The sequence below is a fragment of the Lepisosteus platostomus genome, chromosome 15, assembly GCF_059453375.1.
Source record: "Lepisosteus platostomus isolate fLepPlt1 chromosome 15, fLepPlt1.hap1, whole genome shotgun sequence".
In the NCBI taxonomy this organism is placed as follows: Eukaryota; Metazoa; Chordata; class Actinopteri; order Semionotiformes; family Lepisosteidae; genus Lepisosteus; species Lepisosteus platostomus.
This window is the reverse complement of record NC_142625.1, coordinates 4,635,873-4,658,083: the sequence shown is the minus strand read 5'-3', so window position 1 is coordinate 4,658,083 and position 22,211 is coordinate 4,635,873. Positions and strand designations below refer to the sequence as shown.

General features: G+C 40.7%; 1 long non-coding RNA gene and 1 other non-coding gene across 2 annotated transcripts in view; one reads left to right on the top strand and one right to left on the bottom strand.

Moving 5' to 3' along the window:
- Positions 1-20,190, top strand: part of LOC148647726 (uncharacterized) — a 188,666-nt gene extending 168,476 nt beyond the window's left edge. Inside the window, exon 2 of the long non-coding RNA XR_015926682.1 lies at positions 19,793-20,190. This is a non-coding gene — a long non-coding RNA (uncharacterized LOC148647726). The remainder of the gene's footprint in view (positions 1-19,792) is intronic.
- LOC148647727 (U2 spliceosomal RNA) lies at positions 14,726-14,917 on the bottom strand. The gene has a single exon (XR_015927176.1). It is a non-coding gene; the product is annotated as a U2 spliceosomal RNA (small nuclear RNA).
- Positions 20,191-22,211: the final 2,021 nt, after the last annotated feature.

Sequence of the window (22,211 nt, the reverse complement as noted above, 5' to 3'; positions counted from 1 at the left end):
AAATCAATATAAATGTATATTTTATAACGCATAGGTGACTATTCATTGTTATTAAAAAGACTAAAAATTCGATCATGTCGTGATATTTAGAAATATAAATTTGTTTGGTGCGAGTGAGGTTTTATTTAATCTCTGACAAAGAAATGTTTGTTAAAAAATAAAGTCATAGTTCCATGGGATTCAATCACAGACCATGTGACATGGGAGTCAGGAAACTAACACACAGCGCCACCGGATTTAATAACGCAATAAAAACGCTATAAAATAATGTGACTAGGCACAGAAAAAGTTTACAGCACAGTACAATAATAAACGCTGACCATGACTTTAGAAGCATAAATTACCTTACACTCAATTTAAACACAAGCTGTCTTTCTGTATGAACCTCTAAGCTGGTTCATACAGAAGATGTAGAAATGCATTAGCCTGATTATGATTTCCCAGGAGGTCTCCCATCCAGGTACTCACACCTGCTTAGCTTCAGTGGGTTGCCAGTTGTGAGTTGCAGGGTGATATGGCTGCTGGCTGGTCTACTAGTAACTCATAGCCATTCACAACAGCTGTTCACAAAGCACTTCAGTGTTCTGCCAGGCTTTTGTGGTGAAATAGAATAGAATGAATATGAGTCATACCCCTGTACTTCCAAAGCAATTAATTTATCCAAAGTTTATGGATACGGTTGAACATTACACATAACAATTCACACAGCTTGCTGAGTAGGGATTTTGCCTATTAGCAGAATTTCTTGACACTTCAGCAAGAAGATTAGGTCACAAGCAAGGATGTGCCTGTGTCTTTTTTCAGGCCACAACATGTAACATTGAACAAAAGTCTTCAATCTTCAATTTCTCTAGTATATGTCCAGAAATTAAATTTTGGAGGAACTTTTATTGAAATAAAATAATCTCAATTCTCTACATTAGAAAGCTAATTTCTCCAAATGCAGAAGACTGATGTGTCTTTTAATGTGAAAACATTTGTTTTGTACTGTACCCATCTTCAAAATAAAATCTCATACTTCTGACAAAAATGATAAGCAGTTACAGTAGCTTTATACTGTACCTTGTATTGTCTGCAGCAGCAATTTCAGTGAACCATCTGCCGCCATATCATATCTTGTGCTTCATGCATGAAACACACATTTGCATGTTACCTCAAACTCACATGCTCAACCATTTAAATCTCTCATAAATTCATCCAGGCTTTCTCCTGCTCAAAGGAAAAAAAAAGTTGTGACAGATAACTAAAAGCAACAAACCCTTGCAAGGTTATTAAACACTTTATAATTTTAAAGTGCACAATCTCTGAAGTTCCCTTTAACTTCACAATAACCTAGTCATTACAGAGTGTGGAACGGTCCTGGTACTGCCCTGACATAATACTGAGCATACCTATCAAACAGAATTACCAACTGTCTGCCTGGTTTTTGTGCACTTGCTAGTTTCCAATAAATAAGTATATAAAACTATTGTTTATAGATTTGAGAGAACAAGTGTAGGTTTTAATATGCAGTATGTGTATGTGAGAATTTTTATATGCTGTACACAATCCTTTGCCAGTAATTAATAATAAATTATTTTTATAGTTCTGTCACTTGCAAAAGTGAAAGTTGAAAAAGATGTCTGGCACTTGTGTGAAGTACTTACAGTATGAGTGTAGTACAATGTCTGAGGTAGGCATGAATGACTCAGCCATGGTGTTACCAAATTATGGAATTTGTTTTGTTCTTAAAGGGTCGCTTTCATAAAGATATGTTGCAGATAAAGAGCTCTTCCTTGCTCAGAAAGACAGGAGCGGTAAACTATGAGCTCTACTTGCCACTTACAATACCAACAGTACCAGCTAACTTTAGTAGTGACATTTTCATGGATCTTTTTAACAATAAAATTTACAACATCAGACTTCAGACACAATTAAACAGGCCTCAAAAAAGTCTGGTACAAACATTTTCAGCATGGAATAAACCTTTACTTTAATGGTATAAACCTTAAATGGATTCATATTCTCAATAAGATTTGGTGCTCAGTATCATGACTTAGAAAATGACAGAAGACATACGTATCATGCTTATCCTTCTATTTTTCATAATCGTAAACTCCTTAAGGCAGTTATATTTTCTCTGTTCTGACCTGGAGTTACAGAGAAATTTAAATTCTAATAAGAGATTTGTAATGAGGAAAGTCATACCAATCACTCATACCAGGATTTGCAATTACAATACAAATACTTTCTTTCTGTATGTGTTTATTTTGCAGTTTGAGTCTATGGCATTCCTTTGGGGGTCTATACTCCAAGGCATGACTTTTTTATGGGAACATGACATTTTTTTTAAAGTCTTTTAATGCAAGCTTCATATAAACCCTTAGCAGTGGTTACTGTCTGGAGTAGGTACTTGAATGGCACAGATTCATTGAAATGATTCAATTTCTTTTGAAAATATTTGGGATAATACATATTCCAGAAATCATAGCCGTTGAATTATCCAGAAATTAATTTCTCTCAGGGTGTATTTAACCCCTCATGGATGGCATTGTATGAAATGAGTTTGTAGTTCCCCATTAGCCTCTATTATGAGATGCTGTGGACACTATTTTATACATTTTAGGAGTGTCCATAGGAAGGTATGTTCTAGAAAGAGTGAACTTCTGTTTTGCCATTATTTTTAATAGGGACGTTACATGTTTACACTTGGTGCTCCTTGTTGCTGGTAAGGGAACGGTAGGTGCTGTGATTGACACAGTCAAAGCCTTGTACAGAGATACCATTGTAGCTGTTTGACAGTATTTTAGATGTCCTTAATTAAAAGCATGGGAGGAAGTACTGCCAAGGGGAGGGGGGGGAGCAAGGATTTTTTCTTTGAGTTTGTGAGGTTATTTTTTGTTATATTGTGTTTCAGAAAGCAAGAAAATAAAATTTACTGTATGATAAAAAGAGAAAGAGCTGGAGTAGATCCTCAGATCAGTTTGCTACCAGCAATCAAACAAAAAAAATGGAAAGAATTGTCTCCTCCTGATTGGAACCTTTCTTACTGTCTTATAATTTATCAGGCTACCTTTTAATTTCCACTGAGAGAAGGAAGTCACTTGTCATGCAGCTATTTTAATCTTCATTGCACAATATGCTCTAAGTTAGCAAATGAAACATGAACACTTATTGAAATAAATCAAGAATACGATTAACATGAATGTATAAACATCCAAACTATACTTTATCACATTTAATTATTGGGTTAGCTTTTTATTGAGCCAAAATGTTATAAATGTGTGAACGTCTGTAAAATGGAAATATTTATATTTTTCTCTTTTCTGTTACCTGTCTGACAGCATTTTGTATGCTATTCTGTATATTACTGGAAAATATTAGACCCAACCTAAAGAATTCATGGGGGTAGTGGGACAGAGTACTGCAAAGAGTCTCCTAAAGGGACAGAGCTATTAGTACTTATGTGTTTGAGTCTGGAGAATATAGTAAACTCTAAACATTAAGGGAATGTATGGAATCGGAAAATATAAATTGCATAGTACACAAGACTTAACTGGTTTTATTCTAGGAAAGCAGACAAGACTGAGTCATGGGACTCAGAGGATCCAAGCCTAGACTGAGTATAATAGGCTTCGGGCTTCTATTGTGACATCTACTGTAAATTACAGAAATGTTAAAAGTAAACAAAATAAAGTAACTAAAATATGGTCTGAAATCACCCCTTTAGACACCCCTTTTACTTCACTGGTGTCAGATATGAAAGGCAATAGTATCCCGTTCTGTCTGCTGTGTGTTGCAGCAGAGGGACTCCCTGCAGCTGAAAGGGGCAGAGTAACTTGCATGCCCTCTAGTACAGTTTACACATGCACGACTTTAAAAGCTAGCAAGACAGGTTTCGATTCACATTAGCTGGCGAGCCTTGTTAAAAAAACTAATGATAATGTAACATGCCACCGTTCATGAACAAAGTTATACTGAGATTTCCTAAGATACGCGATTAAAAAATAAATAAATAAAAATTTGAATCTCCTGCGGAACACATTCTATAAGAATCAGCGGTTTTACAGTATATATCGCCTTTAAAGGTGGGTTCTCAAAACGCTTTATGGGATAAAAACAACCAGAACAGCAGCAACAACAATATTGTATTTCATTGCACTTTGAAAACCAAGTAGTAACTTAACTATACAGTACGTGCAAACGTTTCGTATGTTGCTGTCGTGAATGCCTGCGTACCCATAAGTATCTTATTTGCCTTGAGTCTGTCTACAGTATCTCTGTCCCACTACCCCCCTCTCTCCCTCAATTCAATTCAATTCAATTCAAGGTGTTTTATTTGCATGACAGATGGGTACAATTCTTGTTGGGAATGTATACTTTGATATTTACACCCGGCGCGACACCGAGGTAGCATCTGCATTTATAACTTGGTTTTTAAAATTAGTCAGGCAATATGAAGCATCTCCTTTTACTTTTAAGTCCCTTAAATACATTGAGCACAGCTTTCTCACCATCCTTACACAAAGCAGAAACTTTCCGATGACTCACAGTACAAGTGGAAAGATTACAGATTTTAATCGTCTTTAATTTTGTCTTTAATTTTGCCTGTGGAGTGTATCTTATTAAGCTCTAAATTGCATTTTGAGCGCGGTTTTTTACTTTTTTTTTAATTGCATTTTGGGCGCGGACAGCACATACAAGGGTTAATGAACTGCGCCAAGAAATTTAAAATAGCATTCTTTAGGTGTGAGGGTAGGAGTGGACCGCAGCAGGCATAATCAGCAAACCAGGAAAACAAAGAACAGGACAGGTGAGATGTGTATCCAGAAAGCGAGTGATCAGAAAAAGGAAATGGAAAACACAGAAAAAGGAAACGCTTTACAGGATAAAAACAATAACAACAGTAGTGGCTGGGCAAACGATTTTTTTTATCGAAATACAAAATGAGATACTGTATAATGATGTGCATGAACAAAGGTATACTGCAATTTTCCTTAGATACGCGATTAATGCTTCGTAGGAGGAGGCGCTCTTTTCCTCTAGTCTAACAGTCTGTCCACAAACAAAACATTCCTGTTAGACAAGAGGAATTGAAAAAAAACGATTTTGTCAATGAAAACCGGTGTGTGTGTCTCTCTCTGCTGGATGTCCCTCTCACAAACTGCTGAATGAATAAAATAATTTTATTGAAAACGCGTTTGCGATTGTCTGGTATTTAATTTGGTCCCTTTTAACTGTTTTCCGATCTACTGTATTGCTTTGAGATGGCACTTTTAAAGGCGATATGTAAAATAAAGTTTTTTATTATTGTTATAGAGAAACATGATCAGATTTTCCCTGGTTCAGAAAAAAGATCTAAAGTGCTACACATAACTTTCTTAATTCAATGTATTTAAAGCAGTGAACTACTGTAGGTGTCACATAACATTCAGAAATACAATCACGTATTTGACAAATAAAAACGATTATAATCTAATCCTTCCACGTTTGATCCCAAAATCCCAAGAAATATAAATCTTGACGGGTAGAAAGCTATGCTGAAAGTTTATTAAGATACTTAGAAGACAAAGATACTGTATCAATTTATATTGCATTAGTCTGATTATGATTAAAAAACACATATAATTAAACACGCGTTTGCGATTTAAATCAGAACACGATTTAAATCAATATAAATGTTTGTATTGTAACGCATACTGTCCAGCCTCCATTTCTCTATAAAAATTGACTCTGTTGCACACACACACAATAGAAGCAGGAACCGCTGCCAGAAGGGAAGAAGGTGACTATTCATTGTTATCAAAAATGACTTAGAATCGATCATGTTGCGATATTTTGAAATGTAAAAGTCAATTGATTGTCCATAATATCGCTATTCTATTTTTTCGAAGAAATGTTTGTTAAAAGAAAAGTCCAGCACCAGCTGGATTCGAACACACAACCTGTGCATTGTAAGTCACGCACCTAGACCAGTAGGCTACAAGACAGCTCACATGAACAGGCAGGCGAAACAGCCCTACACAGCCCTGTCGCAGCACACGAATATAATCATACCATTATTAAATTCTTTAGATACGCGATTCCATATTATATTCCCTTTTAATCAAATTCTAAAAGTATGCTTGTTGACACTGGTATCACGTTAGTTAAAGACTTCGAAGCTTAAAATGTTTAGGGAGAAATGGAATACTAGTGTGTATTTTTTTCTTTAAAGTACCAAGACCAGCTATATACTGTATGTTTATGTTCCAAAATTAATATCGCTTATGGCCTTCACACGCGTTGCAGTATGCTCCTATTCTTTTTATGCTCAGCTACTAAGATTTCCCTTCAGTGGTAAAATTAGATATGAATATTCAATACTTAAACGGGCACAGTTAAGACATTAAATATACATATACATACTGTATACAGTACAGTTTGCATACGGTAATATGTTTATGTTCCTAAATCAATCTCTTTTATGAGCATGTGAAAGGCATGGTGAATCACTGTACTTTGCATGATTGGAAACAAATGCGTGATTGCGAAATGCTGTGGTGTTACTTTTACAAAGACGGTCAATGAAAAAAAGAATGTTGACCAGGGCAATACTTTGAGTTTACACTTACAGCTTGTCCAAGGTCATTCATTATTAATACTATTAGTAATATCTTCGTTAAAGACTGATGGCCACAGCTCAAACATGAGAGGTTGAGCTTTATTAGCTCCACCTTGCGGAAATTCCGGATACTATTATTTTGCTTGTCGTATTATAGGAGAATTTACGGTAACTCGCGGTATTTACCGGTAGCTTGCGGTAGACTGCGTACAGCGTACCGGAAAATAATGCGGTATCGCCCGCGCATTTGCTGTGTGTTGCAGCAGAGGGACTCCCTGCAGCTGAAAGGGGCAGAGTAACTTGCATGCCCTCTAGTACAGTTTACACATGCACGACTTTAAAAGCTAGCAAGACAGGTTTCGATTCACATTAGCTGGCGAGCCTTGTTAAAAAAACTAATGATAATGTAACATGCCACTGTTCATGAACAAAGTTATACTGAGATTTCCTAAGATACGCGATTAAAAAATAAATAAATAAAAATTTGAATCTCCTGCGGAACACATTCTATAAGAATCAGTGGTTTTACAGTATATATCGCCTTTAAAGGTGGCTTCTCAAAACGCTTTACGGGATAAAAACAACCAGAACAGCAGCAACAACAATATTGTATTTCATTGCACTTTGAAAACCAAGTAATAACTTAACTACAGATGCAGCCATTCAAAATGGGTGAGGTATTTCGCGGCATACCGCGACACTCCCACCGGGGTATCACGCGGTATCACGTGTGTCACATGACTAACTATCCGGCATCGCCTTGTAAAACCGCCAGGGGGAGCTTAACCTCTCATGTACAGCATTCGAGCCTTTAATTTTGAACTGTGTATTACAGCATGTTAATCATCAGTCATTCAAATGTTGGTATATTTTATGAAAGCAAGATTGCTCAGTTGGACAAAAGTACACAACCTACCTTTATCAGAAATATTTATGCATCAAAGCCTTTACTGAAGATATTACTAATAGTATTAATAATGGATGACTTTGGACAAGCTGTATACTCAAAGTATAATTTCTTTAGCACATTTGTACAAGCACTTGGAATCTGTCCAAGCCATACTTTGTCAGGCATTTTGTTTTACTTCAACGGGCATAAAAACGTCCTTGCTTTTAACAGGGCGTTTAATAATTTCTAACTACGAAAATGATTTAAAATGCGACACCTATTATGAAAAGAAAAAAATACACACCAGTATTCCATTTCTCGCTAAACATTGTAAGCTTCGAAGTCTTTAACTAACGTGATACCGGAGTCAACAAGCATACTTTTAGAATATGATTAAAAGGGAATATAATATGGAATCACGTATCTCAAGAATTTAATAACGGTATGATTATATCCGTGTACTGCGGCAGGGCTGTGTAGGGCTGTTTCGCCTGCCTGCTTATGTGAGCTGTCTTGTAGCCTACTGGTCTAGGTGCGTGACTACCAACTGGCAGGTTGTGTGTGTGAATCCAGCTGGTGCTGGACCTTTCAGTTTTATTTATTTATTTTTTAATCGCGTAACATAAACATATTACCGTATGCAAACTGTACTGTATACAATATGTATATGTATATTTAATGTCTTAACTGTACCCATTTAAGTATTGAATATTCATATCTAATTTTACCACTGAAGGGAAATCTTAACATAAACATACAGTATATGGCTGGTCTCGGTACTTTAAAGAAAAAAATACACACCAGTATTCCATTTCTCCCTAAACATTGTAAGCTTCGAATGAAACCACTAAATAAAGACATAAATATAGAAATCTTAAGATTTGTTTTATTTAATGTTGGTAGCAGGATGAACTGTCAGAGTGTATATTTTGTCGCAAAGTTGCTACAAGATGTTAACAGTGAAAAAGGTATTTAGAAATGAGTTATTTCAAGATGAAAAAGAAAACATACACGAAACATAGTTTCATTACGACCAGAATCGGTCTTGAGATATTTTTAACTTGATTTACAGTATTTGAGAGGTATGTCTTAACACCGATACTACAGTGCTTAAGTACTGCTCACGTATATGTTTCTAGGTTTATATTATGCATTTCATACGGTCAAATTACTTTTGAGCAACTAATAAGAAGCGCGAAACGGTATGCGTTTTAGTTTCGTTTTGTGCTGGAACCCATGGATTGATTAGAGATATCAAGTACATACAAGTCATTTTTTAAATGTTGTAGTTCGTCTTGAAAAAATGTTACGAGTACATCATCTATCAACAATTACACAGGTTCTGTTTCCATATTGCGGATTTTGGTTAGGTACAGTATTATCAAATCCAGTGGCGCTGTGTGTTACTTTACTGAGTCCCAATCTGTGATTGAAACCTGTAAAACCGGTTTAATTCGTCACAGCCAGCACTCTTCAGGTGTGAGGGTCTTCTGCTCAGAATGAAACGCTAAAATGTTTGTGTATATTCTAATGGTAGTGGGGGCAGGGTGTGTGGGAACAGGTTTGTTCTTCACACCTGAAACATTTTCTCTGAAAGGATTTTCTTCGCAGTTTAACCAATCTTGTTACAGCATGTTACAGTTTACTATTATTAACCATATTCATTTTAAGTGCTTAATGTAAAATCTTGTAAAAATATATTTTCATTGTTCAAATATACATTAATATACATTAAGTCTGACTATCATATAATAAGTTAAATACAAAACTAAAGAAAAAATAGGGTTAAATATAATTCAAAATATTTTGCTAACAATGTTAACTGTTTATGAATAATAAAATGTATTAACTAAGGAGTAGGATGGCACAGTTGTTAGTATGTTTTTTGTTTTGTTTCTTTTTCATAAATACAACATTAGTACCTGATGTCTCAGTGGCTTTCAAAATTAAATTATGCATGCAAACCTGTGAACTAGAAAGATAACTAAGATTTTAATACTAATTAAATGACCGCGGGCACTTTCCACCCCCTCTACATTCTCAGAGTAGAACAGACTAACCTTCTAATGAAAGACGGTCCACCCCCCACGGACAGGAAAAGTGCCCACAGGCACTTAAACTTAATATGGTCAGTAACAGTAAACAGTAACATGTTAAGAAGGAGCACGTACAAACATTTTCGAAATAACCACATGTAAGACTCTGATGCTTAAAATGTTTAGGGAGAAAGTGGAATACTGGTGTGTATTTTTTCTTTAAACTACCAATACCAGCCATATACAGTCTGTAACGTAGGGATTTCTATATGTCTTTATTTAGTGTTTACATTAGTGGCAAAGGCTAAACTTTTAGCTTCAGTAACGTGTACATATCTCCCCTTTTTATAAAACGACTTGGTTGAAAACTGTTCCAGAGCCACTGTTGTTTCATCAGTGAAAAGTACATCATGAAATGCCTCTCCCTGTTCAATCCACTGGAAAAAAGAAAAGGAGCATAAAGCTTCTGATGGTCATAAACGATATTCATTTAGGAGCAGCATCAGAGGTATGTTTTTAACTGCACTGCATTGGAGAGAATACCATAGTGTGTTTTTTTTTTTACTCCCTGGCGGAAACTGGCTTCCAGAAGAATCAGTATGGCTCAGAGATTAAATAAAACTTCACAGACATTAACGAAGAGCATAACGCGTGTACTGTATACACTGCAAGTACAACCCAACTCTCAGGAGTGCTGGCTGTGACGAATTGAACCGGTTTCACAGGTATTTTCAAAGTAGGAGGCGAGATTTCCAGCGAAAGACACCCCCCCCCCCTCAAAAACCCAGTAAATACAGTACTTACTAGTTAAAGGCTAGGCTCCCGACTACGGCGAAAGGAACCCTTCTTTCATTAGAAGACAATGAACATATTTTAGCCCTGAATGAATTAATAGCAAACATGGTTTACATAAAAGACATTTTTCCAAGAAAGTTTAGCCTTTGTCACTAATGAAGCCACTAAATAAAGACATAAATATAAAAATATTAAAAAATATTAAAATTTTTAAAATACATGACTTTGCTAAAATTTATTTGAAAATAAAAACAATTACAACCGCCAGGGGAGAGAGAGAACAGGGGAGGGATGTTGGTTTTGCAAGGGGCTAAGGGGCGGGGCTATGGAAATTAGGTATGTTTGGGAATGTGTAGTTACATGTTCTGGCTGTTTGTGAATTATCGTTGTTGAGTATGGAGTGTTGAGGTATTGATTTTGTGTAATGCTTTATGTTGAAAATTGACTCCGGTATCACGTTAGTTAAAGACTTCGAAGCTTACAATGTTTAGCGAGAAATGGAATACTGGTGTGTATTTTTTTCTTTTCATAATAGGTGTCGCATTTTAAATCATTTTCGTAGTTAGAAATTATTAAACGCCCTGTTAAAAGCAAGGACGTTTTTATGCCCGTTGAAGTAAAACAAAATGCCTGACAAAGTATGGCTTGGACAGATTCCAAGTGCTTGTACAAATGTGCTAAAGAAATTATACTTTGAGTATACAGCTTGTCCAAAGTCATCCATTATTAATACTATTAGTAATATCTTCAGTAAAGGCTTTGATGCATAAATATTTCTGATAAAGGTAGGTTGTGTACTTTTGTCCAACTGAGCAATCTTGCTTTCATAAAATATACCAACATTTGAATGACTGATGATTAACATGCTGTAATACACAGTTCAAAATTAAAGGCTCGAATGCTGTACATGAGAGGTTAAGCTCCCCCTGGCGGTTTTACAAGGCGATGCCGGATAGTTAGTCATGTGACACACGTGATACCGCGTGATACCCCGGTGGGAGTGTCGCGGTATGCCGCGAAATACCTCACCCATTTTGAATGGCTGCATCTGTAGTTAAGTTATTACTTGGTTTTCAAAGTGCAATGAAATACAATATTGTTGTTGCTGCTGTTCTGGTTGTTTTTATCCCGTAAAGCGTTTTGAGAAGCCACCTTTAAAGGCGATATATACTGTAAAACCACTGATTCTTATAGAATGTGTTCCGCAGGAGATTCAAATTTTTATTTATTTATTTTTTAATCGCGTATCTTAGGAAATCTCAGTATAACTTTGTTCATGAACAGTGGCATGTTACATTATCATTAGTTTTTTTAACAAGGCTCGCCAGCTAATGTGAATCGAAACCTGTCTTGCTAGCTTTTAAAGTCGTGCATGTGTAAACTGTACTAGAGGGCATGCAAGTTACTCTGCCCCTTTCAGCTGCAGGGAGTCCCTCTGCTGCAACACACAGCAAATGCGCGGGCGATACCGCATTATTTTCCGGTACGCTGTACGCAGTCTACCGCAAGCTACCGGTAAATACCGTGAGTTACCGGTAAATACCGCTAGTTACCGTAAATTCTCCTATACATTTGATACAAAAATATAATCAAAGGAACAAGTAAGTTTATATCATGCTGAAAAAAAGAAGAAAGAAAACAATGTTTCGGCTGTGGAGCCTTCTTCAGCCTTCTTCTTCCACACCTGAAGAAGGCTCCACGGCTGAAACGTTGTGTTATACAGGGTTCTGTGGTGTTGACTGACTCATCTTTCCCTTCTGGATGTTGTTTAAACCATTTCCTAGCATGTTCGTAATGCCACGGCAGTGCTTCCGCTTTTGGGTCTAGGTTCGATACAATATTCAAGCTTTACACAAAACAGAAACGAAAATTATGTCCAGTTTCAGGGGGATGTTGGGAACACTCCTCCCTCCCTCTTCTATTGTCCTGTCTGCCCTTTGTATGTATTCATATTTGTTGTTCCAGATAAAATTAAAAACTATTCTGACAACCTCTTTCCTGAATGTCAGAGGCAGAGGGAAAATGTACGCTAAAAAGATGAGTGGACAAGATGTCTGTTTTAACTACTGCTATCTTTCCTGTATATGACAGTTGTATACTTTTCCAGCGACCCAGTTTTATTTTCAGAAATCTTAGTTTTACTGTCCAATTTAACCGTGCTGACCCATGCATTTCAAAACTTACCCCCAAAGCTTTAATAGGTCCAGATACTAACTTTAATCCACCCAGTGTCTCTTTCCTGTTTCTCCATGTGCCAAAATATTTTATTTTGCTTTTCCCGATGTTGAGCCTCGAACCCGATGCTTCTCCGAAATGTTCATTGATCTCAAGTGTCCTCATCACTCCCCTGTCTGAGTCTAATAGCAAGACTGTCGCCTGCGTAAGCCGCAAGTTAAGCTTACTGGTCCCTACTGCCAGGAATCAATATATATATAATCAATATATATTTGGGCATTTACTGGGACAATTATTAATTGTAGCAGTAAATCACAAAATTGATTCTTTTGATGGCTTTAGAATCCAACCATGCGATATAACTCAAACAACGCACACACACAGTACTAATACACGAGGATACATTTATTAATACATAGAATATGCAAATAAACCTAACAGATCTTATCGAGAGCGTTATCAGAATACAAAAGATATATATTCAGTCAGTTACAAAGTGTTACACATATCAAGAGGACATACGTTCAGTATATCATTCATTAAGACCGTTTCATAAACTTAGTTATAACTTCTACATTAGATACTCAAAACAAGTACATAACTCTTAGGAATTAAATTGATATCAACTGGTTGGGATAACAATTGAATTCTCGAGCAGTAATGCAGTGAAGTTGAATACTCATCCAATCTCTGGTGATTCAGATCTCCTGCGGACTCAAAGAAACAGTTGCAGGCTGTTGCTGTCCAATCCGCGCTCTCTGGCTCGGTGCCAGGCTGTGCTGTGCGGCTTGCGACGGTGCGCTGCAGATGCTCACTGACCGGCTAGTTAGTGTTGGCTTTAACTAGCAAAGTTTGCGCACAGGAGAAAAGATGACTGTGGGTCCCAGCAAGTCAGGAAGAGGACCGGTTCGTTCCTGATGAAGAGCTAGTTCTGAATAGTGATTCAGCTGTCCACAGTTCTGACCTGTTCACGAGGCTTGCTGCTGGTGCTAACCTCGGGTGGATCCTCTGGTTACTCTCTGGCAACCTCCGCTCTAGACTCTTAGAACAAAGGAAAGTTCTGGCACTCGGACACACTGGCCATTCCGTGGTTGTCAGGGCTGAGTCTCTGAGGATGGTCTCTGAGGATGGTCAGGAGGCGCGCTGCGAGAATGTCCTGCCCTTGGGAGCCTTCTGCTCCTGGGCCGTCCTGCCCTGGAATTCTCCTTTGAATTCCCTTTAGAAAAGTCCACAGAATTCTCCACTGAATCTACTGAATCTCTCAGGCTCTCTGTGTTGCCTGTTTTTACCTGGAGGAACTTCAGCTCGTTGATTGGCTGAAAGTTCCATGGGCATCAGAGTCCCACGTGGGTTACTCGGCCCTACCAGTCCCTGATTGGTTGATCAAGGTGAGATATGAGTCACTTACTCCTGACACTTAGGAATGCAGTCCAGATGTCCATCTGGCACTCCCTAGACAGATAGGCGCCAATGGATGACCATTGTTCATGATAGCCAGGCTTAGCTAAGTGCATCCCCCTTTGGGAGCTGTCCTACGAAACCTTATCAAAGGAAACCTTAAATCAGCCTTCATGAATAGTTTCTCTGTGGCTGCACCACAGAGATGAACAGAGAAATGGGGCCTCATTTGGGAAAGCCCAGAACACTTAATTCTTTCTTATTATTAAGCCTCGCCGCTACACCTGTTATTTCTTTATGTGACCTTATTATTTTTACATTGGTTCTAGGCAGATTATGTATAGTAAGGATGACAGAGGGCACTCTTGCCTTACTCCCTTCTTGATAGCAATCGTCTCTCCTAAAAACCCATCGATGTTGACTCCAGTTCCATCATTGATATACAATTGCCACAGCCAACCAATAAATTTTCCCCCGAAACCAAATCTTTCTAAAACTTGCCATAAAAAACTGTGATTGACACGATCAAAAGCTTTCTCCTGGTCTAAATTATTAAAATTAGTGGTAAGTGCCTATCTTTGACCCAACTTATAGTATCTCTGATCAGGTGTAAATTCCAAAGTAGCATATACTCTTTTACTCCACAAGTTTGATCATGGGAGCTGAAAAGGGGGCCTGCCTGCTTGCCAAGAAAGTCCAGAGTGAGAAACTGCACAGAGGGAGGATGGGAAAGGAGACAGAGACAGGGACAGAGAGACACAGATGGACAAGAGATGAGACTCGAGAAGAAGGAGCTCCAGTTCACCTCGCTTGCTTGCTGGCTATGTCTGTCTTTTCACCGCTGAGAGAAGGTAGTGCACCGTTCCCGGAGGTGCTGCAATACCGGGCCGATGTGTGGAGAGGATGGAGCAAGCTCCTGATCCAGTTCCCTGTTCCAAAAACAGTTTAATATGTAGTCCTCCGATGGGGGACGTATCAAGATATTAAACTGATAAGAACAAAATATAGCTTATTTCCATACTTCAACTCAAAAAAAGGAAATATTCTCACAAATAATAAACATACCATGCAGTAAAAAAACTTTTTGAACAGCGGTGATTGTCCGTTATCAATCTATGCAAGTGGATGACGGGGAGGGATTTGTGCAATTAAAGAGTCCCTCCAAGCCCTATCACTTGCTTGTACAGGGCCCAATGTCCTTTCCAGGACTTCATCCTCCTTCTGAGGTTCGCCAGGATCCTCTCCTCCAGCTCCCTTGCTCCCCACTCTGTTGTGCCAGATGAGAGTGTTCCTTGCATCCCACAGGCCTTTTTTGTAAGGGACAGTAGTAGCCAGAGTAGGAACTGTGTCCCCTTGTCCAATCCGGTAGGTGCCAGCCCCAGCAGAATGTACTGGTAACTGAGCACCGCACCCGTTCCCAGGAGTTGCATAATGTTGTCCATTCTGCCCCACACCGCTTTGGCGAAAGGTCAGCTCCAGAATGCGTGCTCTTGAGTCTCCTTGACGAAACACGTGTCCCGGGGGCAATGCGGATTCCTGGTGATCGAGTGTTGGTAGAGGACCTGTCGGGTTGCCAGTCTCTTGTGTACGGCCATCCAGTTGAGGTCCTTCAGTTGGTTGTCCAGTTCTTTTGGCTGCATCCTTTCCCAGACTTGTGTGGGAACCTGCAGCCTTTCATCTGCGACCAGATGCCCCCTCACCTCTTTGTACAGGGCTCTGTGGTTGGTGCAGAGCTCTGGCTGTCTCGTGGCCTCGTACCTCCTGCTCCACTTGACAGCGTGGGTGTAGAATTCCGGTTGCCTCTCTGTCTTGGGCCCAGTGTTTGACCACTGGACCAAGTGCCTCATCGGGATGGAGAGCCACAGTGACAAAGTACTGGTACTTGTGGCCAATGGGCTCTTGCAGTGCTCGACAGAGGTTGCAGAAAAAGATGCAGTTGAGTTTCAGGGGGAAATGTGGAACATCTCTACCCCCTTCCTCAACTAGCTGGCACATCCGGTTCCTTGTGATGTACTCGTACCTGCCGCCCCAGACGAAGCCGAAGATCATCCCTTGCAGCGCTCATCTGAGTCTGGCCGGCAGCGGGTACACCACCACCAGGTGAACCAAAGCCGGCAGGATGTCTGCTTTCAACACCATCACTTTCCCTGTGTAGGACAGCGACCGCGTTTTCCACAGACCCAGCTTCGCGTTCACCTTGGCGATCCTCTCGGTCCAGTTGCTGGTCTCATTGTTCTGGTTCTACAAGGAAACGCCCAGTATTTTGAGGAGCTCTGAGCAGAGCTCGACACCCTCCGGCGCCGTCATTCTGTCCTTCCAGGGCCCGAAGAAGATAAGAACATATTTTTTTTTTTACAAAAGTTTTATTCAAAACACAGCAAAATCATCACGTCGGTCACACCTCACCATACAGTCTCAAGGGCAAATAACATTTTCACAATTCAACAATCAATAAATGAAATCACAAATCAAAAGATTCTTCCATTTTTCCTTTGCAGCAAAGTAACCCCACCTCCAAACATCCCTTAGAACCCTCCCTCGCACCATCCCCTTAACCTTCTCCACCACCTGTTTCACAGACCGCACAACATTCAGCTTGGCTAGCTCGTCTCTTGAATCCCACACCACCTGTTTTATTAGACTTACAAACAACCAACCCAAAAACCCACTGTACATGGAACAACAGACCTCATACATGCCTCAAACCACAAACACACAAAACTCTTAAACCGCCCCTCAACCCCACCACCAAGGACTTTACACAGCCCTGAAAAGAAACTACAATCTAGTTCAGGAGCAAATTTGGAACCCCCTCCCTCCCTCACTAACATCCATGTACATAATATCCCTCTGAATGTATTCATACTTCCCTCTCCACATAAACTCAAAAACCATCCGGGTCAGCAGTCTCCTGAATGTCTTAGGCAGTGGATACACATAAGCCAGATACAAGGCCGGCAGTACATCAGCCTTCAACACAACCACCTTCCCCACAAAGGATAACCACCGTGTCTTCCACAACCCAAACTTGACTCTTACTCGCACAAAAATCAAATTCCAATTATGCAGCTCATTCCCTTCTCTCCGGAAAACAACCCCTAAAATCTTCACCCCATCCTCGGCTACCTGCAGCCCCCCAGGCACTGTCCACACTGTGTGCCACCCGCCACACTCCATCGCCACAGACTTCTGCACATTGAGTTTGGACCCTGAAGCCCCTGCAAACTGCTCAAACCTGTATAAAGCCTACCTCACACCACCCTCAGATGTCAAGAACAAGGTGGCATCATCCGCATATTGTGAAATTTTGACCACCTCCCCTCCACTCCCTGGCAAACACAGCCCGTGCACCGCTGGATGCCAGGGGTTCCAGATCCTTAGGAAGCCCATCCACCCCAGGACTTTCCCATCCTTGAAGAATATAACAGCACCTTCCAATTCCTCCAGAGTGAAAGGACGCTCCAGATCCTCCTTCCCACTACTGGTCAGTCGTTTATCCAAGAAACTCAGGACAAAATCCCCCATCCCTCCATCAACCTTCTTTTCCTCTAACAAATCGGGATAAAAATCTGTTGCACACCATCTCTGCACTCTTCTTCACAACAATGCCGTACACAGTGCCCAGATCACCGTCCCCCTCTGTCTCACCCTTACCTGCTGTAAGAAAATGGTGCAGCACTTCTCATTTTGCTCAATAAACTCTTGGCACCTTCGTACCAGGAACCGTCGAGCTCTTCCTTCGAAGGGAGATCTCTGGCGAGCCCTGCACTCTCTTTGGCATACAAAATCTCAACCCTTCTCATGACCTCCACCACCTCTTTCATATCCCTCTTCATAACACCCTTACAAAAATCCCTAACACCCTTGTCTTCCTTTTTTTCCAATTTTGTTTATTAAATATCACAGTAGAGACATAAATACTTAAACTTTTACTTTTTAAGAGAATAAGAATGAATGTAAGAAAAAGAAATGGAGAATGGAGTTAAGGGAAAAAAATAAGAGCGAAAGGGGAAAGCAGGAAAAAAGACAAAAAAACCAAAATAAAAACAAAAACAGGTACAGTCACAGTTATATCAGAGTTTACCATTTAAAGGCATAAAGATTATAGCGTAGTTATATATAATGGCTTAGGAATATATACTGAGCTCCTCTTTTAAATCTAATGCTCTCAAAGGCTTATCCCACAGGTCTTTAAAATGGTTCAGCTCACCTTTTAGGATGAATCTTAACTTTTCCAAAGAGATCAAGTCTCTTATTAGTAATTCCCAGAGAGCTAGAGAGGGAGGCTCGTCACCCACCCACCTGGTCATGATTGCCTTTCTTGCAAGCATCAGGGCAGGCTGGACTACTTCTCTATGGTTCAGCAGCAGAACAGACAAGACTCCCAAAATGCATGTGAGAGGATGAGGATCTAACTGTATTACACAGATCAAAGATATTTTTTTACATACCTCCCACCAGAACCTCTGGACATATGTACATTCCCATAGACAGTACAACAGTGTTCCAACCTGGGTTTTACATTTAGGGCAGTTAGGTGATGTGCCTGTGCTAAATTCGCTATAGCTCTGTGGAGATATATATGCTCTATGTAACAACCTGTACTGCATTTCTTTATACTGGTTACAGACGGAGATTGTTGAAGGCAATGAAAGAATAGTTTTACAAGTGTTATCATCTATACAGCACCTCAGTTCCTGGCTCCAGATTGTCTGTTAAGATTTTTGGAAGTCTACCTCATGCCTAGACAAGAAAGTGTAAAACGTGGAGAGAAATTTCTTTGAGTTCCTGTTCTTTAGAAAGATTTTTTCTAGTGTGTGCGAGCTGCTGAATAAGTCAAGACCACCATTCTTGGTATTCACATAATGCCTGATCTGAAGATATTTAAAGAAGTCTCTTGTTGGTATATTATATTTTCTTGAAGACACTCAAAAGATTTAAATGCCCCCCCCTTCAAATAACTAAAAAATTATATGTTTACCTGCTGTTTGCCAATGTAGCGGTGAGGCTTATAAAAATACAGGAATTAAGTTTTCTGCTCCCTTGCCAGTGAGGCCCCATCTCTTTCTTCATCTCTGTGGTGCAGCCACAGAGAAGCTATTCATGCAGGCTGATTTAAAGATGTATACTTTTCATAAGGGACAGCTCCCAAATGGGGATGCACTTAGCTAAGCCTGGCTATCATGATCAATGGTCATCCATTGGTGCCTGAAAGTCTGCAAGATTCCAAGGGAGAGCCTCATCCAAGTGGTTTACAACCCCAAGGTCAGAGGGCATGGTTACTCATCATCAGCCAATCAGGAACTGGTAGGGCCGAGTAACCCACGTGGGTCTCTGATGTCCATGAAACTTTCAGCCAATGAATGAGCTGAAGTTCCTCCAGGTAAAAACAGGCAACACAGAGAGGCTGTGAGGAGAATTCCAGGGGTGCTAGAGAATTCCAGGGCAGGACGGCCCAGAAGCAGAAAGGCTCCCAAGGGCAGGACATTCTCGCAGTGTGCCTCCTGACCATCCTGAGACTCAGCCTGGACAACCACATAACGGCCAGCGTGTCCGAGTGCCAGAACTTTCCTTTGTTCTAAGAGTCGAGAGCGGAGGTTACCACGAGTAACCAAAGGATCCACCCGAGGAAAGCATCAGCAGCAAGCCATCGTGAACAGGTAGGAACTGTGGACAGCTGAATCAGTATTCAGAACTAGCGCATCATCAGGAACGAACCGATCTTCTTCCTGACCTGCTGGGACCCACAGTCATCTTTTCTCCTGTGCACAAACTTTGCTAGTTAAAGCCAACACTAACTAGTGAGTCTTCAAGAGAGCAGCGCACCGTCGCAAGCCGCACAGCACAGCCTGGCACGGAGCCAGAGAGCGCGGATTGGACAGCAACAAGCCTGCGACTGTTTCTTTGTGCCTGCAGGAGATCTGGATCCCCAGAGATTGGATGAGTATTCAACTTCACTGCATTACAGCTCGATAATTCAATTGTTATCCCAACCAGATGATATCAATTTAATTCCTAAGAATTAAGTACTTGTTTTCATTATCTAATGTAGAAGTTGTAACCAAGTTCAATTACGAAACGGTCTAAATTAATGATATACCGAACGTATGTCTTGATATGTGTAACTCTTTGAGACTGACTGAATATATATCTCTTGTATTCTGATGACCCTCATGATAAGATCTGTTAGGTTTACATGCATATTTTATGTATTAATAAATGTGTTCTTGTGTATCAGTACCTGTGTGTGTGTGCGTTGTTTGAGTTATACCGCATGGTTGGATTCTAAGGCCATTAAAAGAATCATTTTGTGATTTACTGCCACAATTAATAATTCTCCCAGTAAATGCCCAAACCCCTACAGAACTGGTGCCTCGTGAGAGCACACTACATAATTTGGCATCCCTGGGTGGGCCTGGTAAGACTGAAATGAGTCAACCAAGCAGAATAACTCAAAGAAAATGCACCGGGTTTCATCACGACAATACAGTGTGCTGAAAGCCGAAAGAAAGAAAAGTTTCCCTTGCCTCTTTAAGCAGTGCTTGATTGTTTTGTGATCTTTTGCGATCTACCGGGTTGATTGCATATTTGATCTTGTGGTTTTCTGTGGTAGAACTGTGATTTCATACTTCAAAGTAATAATATTTAAGTTTACCGATGGGTGCTAAAAGGTCTGAATTCGAGTCGCTATTAAGCACGCTCTCTAGCAGCGACAGGTCTGACTACGGGAGTTTATACGAATGTAACCATAAAATGAGCAAGGACTTGTTGTGTGCAGCACAGCGGCCACAACATAGGCGTTCCTCACTGCCAAGCAGTCAGGAGCGCTCGGTTAGCCAGGAGAAAAAGGTTCCGCCTGCGCGAGAGCTCTCCCGGACGGGATCTGTAACTGGGTCAGTGCAGGGTAGAGAGCCGAATCAATTAAGGCGTGAGCCCCCAGACCACGATCTTTGCCATATCTCTGTCAGTGGAGAAGCTAGAAGAATTAACCTCCATTCTCTGAGAGAGCTAGCGAAGGACATAGAGAGATTTGACCCTGCAGTGTCAGAGAATAATATCAAGAGTTATATTCAAGATCTCAGATATACCCTACAGTTCATGCCAAACGCCACAGAACAGGAGAAAGTGTCAGGAAAACTACCAGCAGAGCTGTACATGAGTGGATGGCTAGGCAGATGAAGAAAGTCTGTAATAACTTTGAGGAGCTGTGTCAAGCACTTATCCAAGAATACAGTGCGTTTATAGACCTGGCTGCTGCCGTAGCTGCCTCCCTTAACATTAAGCATGAGAGAGCAGAGTCCCCTCGCGAATATTACGAGAGACTTAGACAAACTTATTTTGCAAGGCGAAATGATGAGGGTTGCAAAGAGAACACACTTTTCAAGGGTTTATTCATTGCAAATCTCCACCCGTCAGTCAGAAAGATGATCTTAATGCTTACAGATGCACAGACCACGAAAATGACTGATATTAACAGATTCGTACAAAAAGCCTGGGAATATTATGTCCAAAGTCGCTCTGAGCAAAAAGCTGTTAAAGCGACTGTGTTCGCCACCAGAGCCAGCAGGGTTAATTCCCTCCTGCTCGAAGGAGCACAAGCTCCTGAGCCGGCTAAGGCCTGTTCCAAAGCAGGCACACAGGACCGCACCCAGCGTCCTAAGAGCCAAGAGAACACCGGGGGAGGGAAAGGGCTAGAGAAGGCTGAACAAAAGGGCTCAATAGCTGCCCGCCTGCCCAGGCTTGAACAAGCTTTATTAGGACAGAGACAACCGCTCCCCAAGGCTGCCGGAAGCGTGAATGAGCTGATACTCTCCACTGGAGGAGGCGGAGACCTGCCCCCTCTCCCTCCCTCAGTCTATCTGATTGAGCGGAAGGGTTCCTGCCTGGATGAGGTCAGCCACTCCCAAGCGAGTGCTGACTCCACCCCTGAAGTCGCAGAGCAGGCAGTAAAACACAGAGGAAAAGCAAGAAGCTTTTACCTCAAGACTGCCATGGTAGATGTCTTACCCTAGTGCTGGGGCAGCTCCCTGAACCCCTTGCGAGGGAAGGGGGGAGCGAGCAGGTGTGCTACACCCACGCCCAGCAAACGATTGTAAACATGCCGTTAGAGGGATTCCTCAATCAGGAAGTGTGCAGAGTGGACCTGAACAGTGAGAATGGGGTAACAGTCCCAGATCACTCAGGTGCTCCAGATGACCACTCAGCCAAAGGTCAGGCATGCTCCAACGCTGCACCACCCCCAGCGGGGTTCCTAGAGCACAGGCATGAACAAATCTTAAAAGCAGATGCCCTGGAAAAGGAGGAGCAGCATCAGCAGCTGCATCAGATCTCTCAA